We start from the raw sequence: 15,085 nt of genomic DNA, 5'->3' as shown, positions 1-15,085 counted from the left end.
AACTGGTTACACCAATACTACGATAAACACATGTTACCTCTGCCCCCAAATTACTTGTCTTGGAATTTTTTAGATACAGTTGTATTTAAGACTGAAACGTGTCTAGATACTCCCTTCGGGAAGGGGAATTTTTGGAACCTGGGCCTATAAGCCAAAAAAAAAGTAATTTAACAAAAAGTAAAAAAAACCTGAAAATATTTTTGAAATAAACTTGACCATTTAATGTACTTGTAAGAAAAATTTCATAAAAAGAAATTATACTTTGACTTCTTTTCAGAAAAGATATTTTTTTGGTTAGAATAGTGTGAATAGTGACCTACTTCCTCAGTTCGAGAATAAGTGTACATCTAGCTTTTGTTCTAAGTTAAAATTATAAAATTTTGACCGACTTTATAGAAAAAAGTAGCAGCATTTATGACACTAAATTAGTATTACAATATTGGTTTTGAAATGTAGTTTCATAATGTATCAATTTGATCTTATATATACTACTCTTCTTTTCTAGAAAATGGGTCAAAATTTTAAAACTTTAACTTTCAACAAAAGCTAGATGTACACTTATTCACGGACTGAGTGAGTATAATAGCAAATAAATTGTCTTTTTTGTCTAGAAGTTGATGTTGACTTTTTTCATGAAAATTTATATACTAGTGTTGTGGGGACCCCGACTTACTAGTCGAGAATCGCCATGCTCAGTGATCCCAGAGATCAATGCTCACCGAACACAGATACTGAAGAAAGAGTCTTACATCTAAGTACGGATTATTACAACACGTGACCGAAGGGTCAAGTTCGCAAGTTCACAAGGCAGGGCCTAAGGCCAAATCACACGAGTACACTAATAGCGGAAAACAAAGGGGCTAAGCGGTGCCCACGCCATCAAGCCTACACCGACAGACATTCTGACTCGGAAGCGTCTTAGTTCACAGGGGTGTCTTCGAAGACGTACTCATCTCCAAACTCTGATCCTTCCAGATCTGGTCAATAACATAACCAGTGGCAAGCCAATGAGTACTTTGAATGTACTCGCAAACAGTCCATGATATAATCAATGAAAGTGAAGGATAACAATATCATGCATCTCTAGTGTAACTCATCTGGGTGGAATGATCATGAATATGCATCAAGTTAAAGAATTACTCTTGAAGAACAGGTTATAGATATCAATATATCTACCAAGGGCTGAACCATCTGGGTTCGCCTTATATGCCAAGTTACCGAACTTGGTCATATCATTGCTATCATAGCAACACCTTTCTCATCACCACACACACACACACACACACACACACACACACACTCACGCACACTTGGTTTATGCGGAAATATTAGGACGTAGTTTAAGCAGGATTACCCAACTGTTCTTGACCGTGGACACGACTATTCGAATAGTTTACACTCTCCAGAGGTAGTACGCTGGACCCACGAGATCCGGAAAACTTTCGTGTCATCCACGACTCGCGGTATATCACATACCTGAGGTAAGTACCCGATCAATGCCTTTCCCCTGACGATACTAGACAAAGAGGTCCACTCGATTGGTACCCAGCCCACATGTCGTACGTCTTACGAGCACCAACTCTGGACAGTACCAACCATGCGGGGACCAACGGTGTGACTGGAACTCATAAAAATGGCATAGTCGTCCTACCCGGCACGACCCCATCACGAGAGTGACCACACATCACTCCCGCCACTCATAATGTGGCTCTTTGCTAGCACCGACCAGAGTAATTAACATAGCCCGTTCCCGTACGGGGTAACGTAGTCGTACCGGTAAGGTTGGGACGGTCGACACATCATAAATCTAATCCCATTTTCGAAACCTTACTCACACAAATACCGGGTGCATCACTTCACCAAAAGTGACCACCTATCTCATCATCACGCTCGGGCATTAGTGGCACCCGACGGGGTTTAAGTAAACTCTTGCTTTATGTGAACAACATGCTCATGATAATACTACTTCTATCTTTAGTTGTCAACATGGTATTAGCATGACCCTCAAGGGGTAGAGTCAAGCTCAATGCAAATGCTCCGGAGGAGCCTTCGGTAAAATCATATCAAATGATTACCGGCACTTATGATCATATGCAACGGGTATACTTGCTATTTTAACATGCAAAGTAACATATGCTCAGTCATGGTCAAAGGGCTGCTTGCCCTGGTCAGCTAAGTATCCGGGGTCTTCGAGGTCTTCCGCTCCGATTCCCTCGTCACACGGATTTTCTATCGTCGATAAAGCAATAAATAAGAAATAGCTCACACATAAATAGTCCACAAAGTTATTTTAAAAATGTTCTCTATTACTGATAAATCTAAGATATCATTTAAAAAGTATCTGCCTTAGTTTTCCTTGAAGGAATATTTTTGAAAACAACCAAACAGAAGCAAAACTATTCCATTTTAGTCCTTTTTATTAATATAAAATAGAATAGTTGTTGGCAAAATTCACCAAAACATACCATTAAATATTACACATTTTTAGAAGAATATCAGTGGAAGAGTTATATTTTTACACTGGTTAAATGTTTTTATAAAAATCTTAGAAACCAGGGTTTAAAATAAAAAGAAAAACAGGCTAACTCCCGGCTTGGCTCGGCCCAGAGTTGGGCTGGCCCATGGCCAGCCGACAGCCTGCCCAAGCGCGTGCGCCGTCAGGTTTGAACCTGACGCGCGAGGCCCTACGATCAGTGGCCGAGGCCAGTGCGGGGGAGGAGGCTGGGCCACCGACAGGTGGGGCACACATGTCGGGGTCGTCTCCTACCTCCGGCCAGAGAGGAGGAGGAAGACGCCGACGAGGTTGCCGACGCGCTCATGCCCCAACAAACACGGGAATGGGTTTGCCTGACCGGCACCTACCTGCTGGTGGTCGAAACAACGACAGGGAGGCAGGGGTTCGCCGACGACGAGGAGGCCGTGGCGGAGGAGTTTTGGGAGGTGGTCGAGGGGGTGGTTAGAGACACGGGAAAGCTCGTGCGAGTTGGGGGAAAGCTTCCTGGGATCGAGGGGGTCGGTTTGGTGGGTCGAGGGGCGCAGGAGCCGTCGTGTAGCCGGAGATCGACCGGAGCTCCGAGGCGGAGGGGCCTCGGTCGATCTCGAGCACCAGGGCTCTGCTGGTTTGCTGGGGTGGCTAGGGAGGTACTAGTGATCGTGGTGAGGCTATCTGAGGGATGCTGGAGCGAGGGGGAGGGCTATTTATAGGGCCGCGACGGTGAGCAGATTCGGGAGCGCCGGTGACTCACCGTGGCGCGCATGGGGGCGCACAGAGAGGTTGGGGTTGAAACTACGGTCTCAGGACGTGGTTTTGGACCGCCCGAACCATCTGCAGCGTGAAGTCGAGCATTCGTGGCCGCGCAGCCTTGGCCGGTTCTGGTGCGCGCGGGCACGCGTCGCGCGAGCTCTAGCGCGGGAGAAGAGGGGCCCTGAGGCTTGCTCGACGCAGAAGGGTTGTCGGGGAAGAGGTTGGACATCTCGGGGGAGGCTGGAACTGGCCGAGGGCGTCGCCCCCACCTTGGTGACTCCCTGTAGCACGTCCAGAGCGCAGTTTTGGCATGCCACGACATGCTGGTGCGCTCTGAGGCACTTTGTCCAACATGTCCTGGCACTGGCTGGGGGTGTGGCTAGCCGTTTGGTTCTTGTGGGAGCTTCGGCTGGTCAAGGGAGGGAAGAAATACTGGTGTTGTCAGTCATGAACTGAGATCTAAATTGGGGTTTTTGGCCTTTCCACTTTGACAAGTGAGGGGCCAGTTGACTGGGGTTAGACATAGGTGCTGGCCACTTAATCTAAGAGTTTGAAGCAAAGGAGTTTGGTTTAGCTGTGGCTAAGGTGGCTTTTTCCTATCTGTCAGAAGGTGTTCGACAGTGGGTTTGGGGGGTTGCACTCCACCACTCATGTTGCAACTTAAGAGGTTTGGGTTTGGTGGTAAACCATGGAGTTTCACCAAATTTGAGCTCCAAAGGACAAGTTTAGTTTTGTAAACTTGAAAACACTACAATATGACCAGATCTGTTCCTTCCAAAGGGAGTGTGGGCAAACTAAGTACCACAAATCCCATTTTTGGTGTGGAACCCTCATTTGAGGTATTAGGCACTCCTGCAAAGTTTTAGCGTCATTGGACAAACTTTGCTATGTAGAGTTGTTCTAACTTGATTTTGGACAGACAGGGTTTTAGGGTTATTTGGGGTCCTTATCCTCTTTTGATCAAGGTGAAACTTTGTGTGGACACCAAACAAGGCTTAGAGATATCACTGGAATTTTCTAGGAATTTATTGAGAATATTTCTTTTGGAAATATTTCAAAATGCCAAAACAGACAAGAATAGCTTTATAGTTTTAATCAATAAATATAATATAAAATGGGGTTTAAAATCCAATGTATGGAAAATATATGTCCTTCTGATCATCTCTTAATTTAATCAGATTTTTCCAAAGCAGAAAAGTATTTTTCCCTGTTGGAATACCAATTCTGACCTTAGAAATGGACAGGTTATTTAATTAGGAAAATAATCACAAAAATAATTATTATAGTGGTTTTGAATTATAAAGATAGGTAAAAATCAGATTACCAAATATGAGTAGAAGCACTGCTTGCTATGAAGGACATGTAGTGCAACTCAAGGTGGTTTTACTTTGGTCAGCAATAAGCAAAGGTTTTTGGAAATCAGTATAATACCAAAGGAATTTAGGGTTTTAAATCCTCACATGATCAAGCATACAAGCATACAATGTCAATCATGGCACTCACAACATTAGTTTTGAAAAAGTTTTAACAAGCTCAGAATTTTACAATACAGACAAGTGATAGCAAAAAGAGGGTGTGACAGACCTACCCCCCTTACAAGAATCTCGTCCCCGTGATTCCTAAGCTAGGTGCTAAAAAGGTCTGGAAACTCAGATCGGAGATAGTCTTCACGCTCCCATGTAGCTTCGGCTTCGGTGTGGTTGCTCCATTGAACCTTGAAATACTTGATGGTGCGACTTCGGGTGCATCTCTCTGCTTCATCCAGAATGCAGATTGGCCTCTCGCGGTAGGTGAGATCAGGCTGAAGGTCAATGGCTTGGTGGTCAATGCCCTTGTAAGGATAAGAACGACTTCACATTTGGAGATACTTTCGAAGCTGCGATACGTGGAAAACGTTGTGCACATCCGAAAGTTCCGGAGGTAACTCCAACTGATAAGCAACCTCTCCACGCCTTGCCGTGATCTTAAGTGGCCCAATGAACCTTGGAGCGAGTTTCCCCTTAACGTGGAAACGCTTGGCTCCCTTGAGAGGTGAGACACGGAGGTACACCAGATCTCCGGGAATGAACTCCACATTCCTGCGGCGAGAGTCCGCATAACTCTTTTGTCGCGACTTGGCTGCTTTCAGATTTTCTTGGACTAGTTGCACCTTCTCTTCTGCCCTGTGCAAAACTTCTGGTCCGAAAATCAGCCCGTCTCCGGTTTCTGACCAGTTGAGCGGGGTGCGGCATTTCCGTCGATACAACACTTCGAACGAGGCCATCTGGAGACTGGACTGGTAGCTGTTGTTGTATGAAAACCCAGCGAACGGCAAACAGTCTTCCCATTTGGCTTCATGCGCTAGGACGCATGCGCGGAGCATATCTTCGAGTATCTGATTCACCCTTTTCGTTGTCCTCCCGTCTACGGGTGGAAGGCGGTGCTAAAAGAGAGCTTGGTACCGAGGGCCTCTTGAAATTTCCTCCAAAACCTTGAGGTGAACTGCGTGCCTCGGTCAGATACAATCTCCTTGGGAACTCCATGAAGGCTTACTATGTGCTCGATATAGAGACTAGCCAACTTGCTCCCGTCATAAGTGGTGTTGACACGGATGATATGGGACACTTTGGTCAAATGGTCGACAACAACCCATATCGAGTTATGGCCCTTGCTAGACCTTGGTAGGCCGGTAATAAAATCCATCCCTACCTTGTCCCACTTCCACTTCGGCACCTGGAGAGGTTGTAGCAGCCCTGCGGGTCGCTGATGCTTAGCCTTAACTTGCTGACACGCAATGCACTTGGCCACATACGACGCGATTTCCCTCTTCATGCCGTGCCACCAGAATCTTTCTCGGAGATCTTGATACATCTTGGTACCACCGGGGTGAATGGAGTAGGGTGTAGCATGAGCTTCCCGTAGGATTAGTTCCTTGAGTTCAGCCTTGTTGGGTACGCATAAACGTTTCCCAAACCACACCACTCCTTGATCATCCTCCAAGAATCCTGGGGCCTTGCCTTCTGGAATCTTCTTCTTGATACCTTCAATGCTCTTGTGACCCTTCTGGGCTCCCTTGATGTCGTCTTCCAGCGTTGGTTTGACTTCGAGGTTGTCTAGGAATCCAGGTTCCACTAGTTCCAATCCGAAGTTCTCCAATTCTTCATATAAGGTGGGCTGCCTTTCCTTAAGCATGACGTTTAAGGTGCTGGTCTTCCGACTCAAGGCATGAGCCACTACGTTTGCCTTACCGGGGTGATATTGAATGCTGAGGTCGTAGTCCTTGATTAACTCCAACCATCTCCGTTGCCTCATATTCAATTTCCCTTGGGTGAAGATATACTTTAGACTCTTGTGGTCGGTGTATATTTCACATCGCTTCCCTAGAAGGTAATGTCGCCATGTCTTCAGGGCATGCACTATTGCTGCCAACTCGAGATCATGGGTGGCATAATTCTCCTCATGCGGGCGCAGTTGCTGTGACAGGTATGCCACGACCCTGCCATCCTGCATTAGAACCCCACCTAGCCCGGTCCTTGAGGCATCGCAATATATCACGAACTCCTTGCTGATATCTGGAGTGGCCAATACCGGGGCGATGGTTAACCTCTTCTTCAACTCTTGGAAGCTTGCCTCACATTCCGGCGTCCATTCGAACTTCTTGCCTTTCTTCAAGACTTGAGTCATAGGTCGCGCGATGCGGGAGAATCCTTCTACGAACTTGCGGTAATATCCTGCGAGTCCGAGGAAGCTCCTGACTTCCTTCACGTCGATTGGCGATTCCCAGTTGGTTCCCGTGGTAATCTTAGAGGGATCAACTGCCAATCCACTTGCCGTCATGGTATGACCCAGGAATCCAACTTCGTTCAGCCAAAACTGGCATTTGATGAACTTGGCATACAGTTGGTGCTCTCGAAGCTTTTCTAATACTAACCTCAAGTGTTGCTCATGCTCTTCTTCAGACTTCGAAAAGACTAATATGTCGTCAATGAATACGACGACAAAGTTGTCCAGGTATTCCATGAAGACCTTATTCATGAGGTACATGAAGTAAGCTGGGGCATTCGTCAATCCAAAGGACATGACAGTGCATTCGTACAGACCGTACCGGTCACAAATGCCGTCTTCGGAATGTTTCGGGTCGAATCTTTAGTTGGTAATATCCAGATCGGAGGTCGATCTTGGAGAATACCTTAGCTCCATTTAGCTAGTCGAACAAGTCTTCGATCTTGGGGAGTGGATACTTGTTCTTGATCGTGACCTCATTGAGAGAACGGTAATCGACGCAAAGTCGGATTGTCCCATCCTTCTTGGACACGAAGAGAACAGGTGATCCCCAAGGTGACACACTTGGACGAATAAACCCTTTCCTGAGTTGCTCATCCAGTTGCTTCTTTAACTCCGCTAGCTCTTAGGATCCCATCCTGTAAGGCTTCTTATAGATAGGTCTTGATCCGGGCATGAGTTTGATGATGAACTCGATGTCTCGGTCAGGAGGCATCCCTGGTAGCTCATCAGGAAAGATGTCCGGGTATTCACAGACTATTGGCACTCGGTCAAGTCCTTCCTCTGATAGGCTGTTAACTCGTGGCACTCGAGTGGGTACTGGCTCAGAGACATACTTGACTTTGACCCCTTGGTCACTTGTCATGGTAATGGCCCTGTTAGCACAGTCCAAGATACTCTGATGCTTGGCCAACCAGTCCATACCGAGAATTACTTGTAGGCCTTGTGACTTAAGCACAATGAGATCCGCTGAGAAGCTCGTCCCATTGATAACTATCCCGACCTTCCTACACCCTAGGTTGGTCCTCCAAACTGCTCCCGGGGTTTGAATCGGCATATGCCCACGAAGCAAGGTAGGTTCTAGACCACACTTTTCCGCAAATTTTTGCGTAACAAAGGAATGCGAAGCACCACAATCAAACAATACTGTTGCTAGGGTAGAGTTGACGAGGAACGTACCCAGAATGCAGTCCGGGTCTTCCTGTGCCTTCTCTGCGGAAATGTGATTAATCCGCCCTTTGCTGTGATACTACTGATTGCAGGGAGCCTGGTTCCTGCCTGGTGCTCCTTGGCTTGGATTTGGGGCATTGGGGCGCGGAGCATCGGGTTTCTTGTTGGGGCACTGCCTGGAATAGTGCCCTGGTTGTCCACACCCGAAACAGGTAATTTGCGCTGGAAGGTTGGTCTTGCTCCCACCGTTGTTCGACGGAGTGCTTACTAGCTTGGCGTTGACTTGCTGCTGAGGTTGGTAATTCTGGCGAAATGTTGGATGCTTGTACTGCTGCTGCTGATAGTTGGGTCTTGCCGGGGCTGACTGCCATGGTCGTGGTTTCGAGCTAATCGGTCCTCCACTACCCATTAGCTTGCGCTTACGGGTGTCATCCATTGCACGACGCTTGTCTTCCAACATAAGAGCCTTATTAACCAGGTCACTGAAGGTTCGACATTCACAAACAACCAGCTGATACTGGAGTGACTGCTGCAGTCCTTCCTAAAGCGTTCCACTTTGGCAGCCTCAGTGCCGACGTCTTCAGGTGCATATCTTGATAGGAGGTTGAACTTCTGCAAATACTCCTTGACACATCCACTGCCTTGCTTTAAGGCTCGGAATTCTCGCTTCTTAATGGTCATCATTCCCGGAGGAATGTGAGCGGCGCGGAATCCATCCTTGAACACGGCCCAAGTGATGACTTGCCCGGCTCGCATGATCTGAAATCCATCCCACTAGGCTCTGGCTATGCCTCCGAGACAGTGGTTTGCATAGAGGACTTCCTCGTTGTCGTCAGTGCACTTGACCAGCGCGAGAAGGTCTTCAATAGTGCGGATCCAGTCATCGGCATTCAAGGGCTCAGTCGTCTCCGTGAATATGGGCGGCGTAGTCCGCATAAACTCAGAGAGAGTTGAGCGACCGTTGCCATTCCCGTTCTGCGACGGGTGGTTCACCAAGGTTTGAGCCAGCTGCCGGATAGCGACATTGTTGGCTTGACGCTCCTCCCGAAGAGCTTGAAAGAACTAAGCCATGGTCAAGCTTTCAGGGGGAGGCGGCGGCAGTGGAACATCGTCTTGCTGTGCGTGGTGATCTCCAGCTTGAGCTTCCCCTCCGGTTCCCCGCTGCTGTCCTGAAGAGGCAGCGCCGGGGTTGCCGAAGGTGCTATTGCGAGTTGCATTCACCATCCTGTCAGGGGAGTAGACATGTCATTTTTTCCGAACTGGTTGCACTCGAAAGGGATGACGTTCTAGTAAAAGGGGGTCTGGTGTTGTGCTAGTGTGCAAGATTTTTATGACAAAGGTTTTTAAAAGAACTACTACATTAATTTAAAACAAGTGATGTAGTCGCTCACAAGCTGCTTAAGGCAGAATGCGACTTGCATCCAACATGTTCACACAACATCCGGGTCATAAAATCCTGATACAAGAACTCCTATGTTCGGTACATCCTACGCTGCTAAGCGATCGACCGTGCGGTCTCATAAGCCGGCTCTATGGGATCTTCGTCTTCATCTTCCTCTCTGTCTTCATCTTCATTAGTGCTTCCCTTCCTCGAGGGAGTAGGGGAAGGAAGTAGACCATCTCGACGTCTCTTGGTGGGTGAGGTAGCAAAGAGTTCGGTGTACTCTTATGCGGTTAAACGACGACTCTGAAGAGGAACAACCTGAAGCGGGGGTATTCCTCCTCAGAAAGCAAAGCCAGGTGATATTACGGGCGCTCCTTCTTTCTTCACCTTGCGGTTCTTCATCTTCTCCATACGAAGTAGGTCCTTGACTTGGTGCAGCTCTTGGCGGATCCTAGTCGATTCCTTGATCAAAAGATGCGTCAAGGTGTCTGAGGAGAGGCTGAAGTAGGTCTGAAACCTCAATGGCGTCCCGTCCTCGGATGAGGGGTTGAGTGTCCAACTCCCGTCTACCTTATCCTTAACAAAAGGTAGGTGACGAGTAGCGGGCTCGTCCGCCATCTCAGGAAGGATGTCGTGGAGTCGCACGAGTGCCTCTCGTGCTGCAGTCTCCACGGCCAACATCAGATCCTCCATCTGTGGCCCTTCAAAGAACCAGCTAGTTGGGGAGTCGTTAGCCTTCACTATCACGTCCACGTGATACTCCTTGGTGTCGGCGTTGACCCAGTGTTCGTGGTAGAGAAAGACGGGCATGCGACACACTTGACACTTCTCGAGGCTATCACTCAAAAGCAGAGGAAAGCCCGTTTCCAGAAGCATCTCGGGTACGGCGGCCATCTACAAGGTGTAGAGGAGAGGGTTAGAAATATTTAGTGGGTGCAGTTCTCGGGTCAATCTATGTGCACTAATTGTTTCGGCTATCGCCCATGCTACCTAAGGCTTCCTATAGTGAGGATGGCTCTGATACCAGCTCTCTGGGGACCCTGACTTACTAGTCGAGAATCGCCGTGCTTAGTGATTCCAGAGATCAATGCTCACCGAACACAGATACTGAATAAAGAGTCTTACATCCAAGTACCGATTATTACAACACGTGATCGAAGGGTCAAGTTCACAAGACAGGCCTAAGGCCAAATCACATGAGTACACTAATAGCGGAAAACAAAGGGGCTAAGCGGTGCCCATGCCATCAAGCCTACACCGACATGCTTTCTGACTCGGAAGCGTCCTAGTTCGTAGGGGTGTCTCCGAAGACGTACTCATCTCCAAACTCCGGTCCTTCCATGTCTGGTCAATAACCTAACCAATGGCAAGCCAATGAGTACTTTGAATGTACTCGCAAACAACCCATGATATAATCAACGGAAGTGAAGGATAACAATATCATGCATCTCTAGTGTAACTCATCTGGGTGGAATGATCATGAATATGCATCAAGTTAAAGAATTACTCTTGAAGAACAGGTTACAGATATCAATATATCTGCCGAGGGCTGAACCATCCGGGTTCACCTTATATGCCAAGTCACCGAACTTGGTCATATCATGCTATCATGGCAACACCTTCCTCATCACCACACACACACACACACTCACGCACACTTGGTTTATGCGGAAATATCAGGACGTAGTTTAAGCAGGATTACCCAACTGTCCTTGATCGTGGACACGGCTATTCGAATAGTTTACACTCTCTAGAGGTAGTACACTCGACCCACGAGATCCGGGAAACTTCCGTGTCATCTACGACTCGCGGTATATCACATACCCGAGGTAAGTACCCGATCAATGCCTTTCCCCTGACGATACTAGACAAAGAGGTCCACTTGATTGGTACCCAGCCCACATGTTGTACGTCTTACGAGCACCAACTCTGGACAGTACCAACCATGCGGGACCAATGGTGTGACCGGAACTCACAAAAATGGCATAGTCATCCTACCCGGCACGACCCCATCACGAGAGTGACCACACATCACTCCTCCCACTGGTAATGTGGCTCTTTGCTAGCACCGACCAGAATAATTAACATAGCCCCGTCCCATACGGGGTAACTTGGTCGTACTGGTAAGGTTGGGACGGTCGACACATCATAAATTTAATCCCATTTCCGAAACCTTACTCACACAAATACCGGGTGCATCACTTCACCAAAAGTGACCACCTATCTCATCATCACCCTCGGGCATTAGTGGCACCCGACGGGGTTTTAGTAAACTCTTGCTTTATGTGAACAACATGCTCATGATAATACTACTTCTATCTTTAGTTGTCAACATGGTATTAGCATGACCCTCAAGGGGTAGTGTCAAGCTCAATGCAAATGCTCCGCAGGAGCCTTCGGTAAAATCATATCAAATGATTACCGGCACTTATGATCATATGCAACGGGTATACTTGCTATTTTAACATTCAAAGTAACATATGCTCAGTCATGGTCAAAGGGCTTGCCTTGGTCAGCTAAGTATCCGGGGTCTTCGAGGTCTTCCGCTCCGATTCCCTCGTCACACGGATTTTCTATCATCGATAAAACAATAAATACGAAATAGCTCACACAGAAACAGTCCACAAAGTTATTTTAAAAATGTTCTCTATTACTGATAAATCTAAGATATCATTTTAAAAATATCCGCCTTAGTTTTCCTTGAAGGAATATTTTTAAAAACAACCAAACGGAAGCAAAATTATTTCATTTTAGTCCTTTTTATTAATATAAAATAGAATAGTTGTTGGCAAAATTCACCTAAGCATGCCATTAAATACTACACATTTTTAGAAGAATAACAGTGGAAGAGTTATATTTTTACACTGGTTAAATATTTTTATAAAAATCTCAGAAACCAGGGTTTAAAATAAAAAGAAAAACAGGCTAACTCCCGGTCTGGCTCGGCCAAGAGTTGGGCTGGCCCATGGCCAGCCGACAGCCTGCCCAAGCGCGCGCGCTGTCAGGTTTGAACCTGACGCGCGGGGCCCTGCGGTCAGTGGCCGAGGCCAGCGCGGGGGAGGAGGCTGGGCCACCGATAGGTGGGGCACACCTGTCGGGGTTGTCTCCTACCTCCGGCAAGAGAGGAGGAGGAGGACGCCGACGAGGTTGCCGACGCGCTCATGCCCCAACGAACACGGGAATGGGTTTGCCTAACCGTCGCCTACCTGCTGGTGGTCGAAACAACGACGGGGAGGCAGGCGTTCGCCGGCGACGAGGAGGCCGTGGCGGAGGAGTTTCGGGAGGTGGTCGAGGGGGTGGTTAGAGACACGGGAAAGCTCGGGCGAGTTGGGGGAAAGATTCCTGGGATCGAGGGGGTCAGTTTGGTGGGTCGAGGGGCGCACGAGCCATCGTGTAGCCGGAGATCGACCGGAGCTCCGAGGCGACGGGGCCTCGGTCGATCTCGAGCACCGGGGCTCTGCTGGTTTGCTGGGGTGGCTAGGGAGGTACTAGTGATCGTGGTGAGGCTATCTGAGGTGTGCTGGAGCGAGGGGGAGGGCTATTTATAGGGCCGCGACGGTGAGCAGATTCGGGAGCGCTGGTGACTCACCGTGGCGCGTATGGGGGCGCAGAGAGAGGTTGGGGTTGAAACCACGGTCTAAGGACGTGGTTTTCGACCTCCCGAACCATCTGCACGAGAGAGAGAGAGAGAGAGAGAGAGAGAGAGAGAGAGAGAGAGATAGAGAGAGAGAGAGAGAGAGAGAGAGAGAGAGAGAAGTCGAGCATTCGTGGCCGCGCAACCTTGGCCGGTTCTGGTGCGCGCGGGCACGCGTCGCGCGAGCTCTAGCGCGGGAGGAGGAGGGGCCCTGAGGCTTGATCGACGCAGAAGGGTTGTCGGGGAAGAGGTTGGACATCTCGGGGGAGGCTGGAACTGGCCGAGGGCATCGCCCCCACCTTGGTGACTCCCTGTAGCGCGTCCAGAGCACAGTTTTGGCATTCCACGGTATGCTGGTGCGCTCCGAGGGACTTTGGACGTGTCCAGCATGTCCTGGCACTTGCTGGGGGTGTGGCTAGCCGTTTGTTTCTTGTGGGAGCTTCGGCTGGTCAAGGGAGGGAAGAAATACTGGTGCTGTCAGTCATGAATTGAGATCTAAATTGAGTTTTTTTGGCCTTTCCACTTTGAACCAGTGAGGGGCCAGTTGACTGGGGTTAGACACAGGTGTTGGCCACTTAAGCTAAGAGTTTGAAGCAAAGGAGTTTGGTTTAGCTGTGGCTAAGGTGGCTTTTTCCTATCTGTCAAAAGGTGTTCGACAGTGGGTTTGGGAGGTTGCACTCCACCACTGGTGTTGCAACTTAACATGTTTGGGTTTGATGGTAAACCATGGAGTTTCACCAAATTTGAGCTTCAAAGGACAAGTTTAGCTTTGTAAACTTGAAAACACTACAATATGACCAGATCTGTTCCTTCCAAAGGGAGTGTGGGCAAACTAAGTCCCACAAATCCCATTTTTGGTGTGGAACCCTTATTTGAGGTATTAGGCACTCCTGCAAAGTTTTAGCATCATTGGACAAACTTTGCTATGTAGAGTTGTTCTAACTTGATTTTGGACACACAAGGTTTTAGGGTTATTTGGGGGGTCGTTATCCTCCTTTGATCAAGGTAAAACTTTATGTGGACACCAAACAAGGCTTAGGGATATCATTGGAATTTTCTAGGAATTTATTGAGAATATTTCCTTTGAAAATATTTCAAAATGCCAAAACAGACAAAAATAGCTTTATAGTTTTAATAAATAAATATAATATAAAATGGGATTTAAAATCCTATGTATGGAAAATATATGTCCTTCTGATCATCTTTAAATTTAATCAGATTTTTCCAAAGCAGAAAAGTATTTTTCCATGTTGGAATACCAATTCTGACCTTAGAAATGAACATGTTATTTAATTAGGAAAATAATCACAAAAATAATTATTTTTGTGGTTTTGAAATATAAATATAGGTAAAAATCAGATTACCAAATATGAGTAGAAGCACTGCTTGATATCAAGGACATGTAGTGCAACTCAAGGTGGTTTTACTTTGGTCAGCAATAAGCAAAGATTTTTGGAAATCAGTATAATACCAAAGGAATTTAGGGATTCAAATCCTCACATGATCAAGCATACAAGCATACAATGTCAATCATGGCACTCACAACATTAGTTTTGAAAAAGTTTTAACAAACTCAGAATTTTACAATACAGACAAGTGATAGCAAAAACAGGGTGTGACAAGTGTAAAACAAAGTTAAATTTAATCTAAAAATACTTTAAAACTATTTTGAGATTTTAATTAACTATTAAAAAAATTCCTCATAGTCTGCATAACAGTTTTGTCCGAAGTGAAAGTATCTTAACTTTGACCAAACTTTTACAAAGAATATCAACATTCACAATATCAAAGCAATATTGTTAGATTCATTATGAGAGGTAGTTTTATGGTATATATATTTGGTATTATAAATGTTGATACTAGCTCCCTTCTAAAATTCTTGTTTTAGATT

This window comes from Hordeum vulgare, chromosome 6H (genome assembly GCF_904849725.1).
Source record: "Hordeum vulgare subsp. vulgare chromosome 6H, MorexV3_pseudomolecules_assembly, whole genome shotgun sequence".
In the NCBI taxonomy this organism is placed as follows: domain Eukaryota; kingdom Viridiplantae; phylum Streptophyta; class Magnoliopsida; order Poales; family Poaceae; genus Hordeum; species Hordeum vulgare.
The sequence above is the reverse complement of the archived record's forward strand: the minus strand, read 5'-3'. Positions refer to the sequence as shown.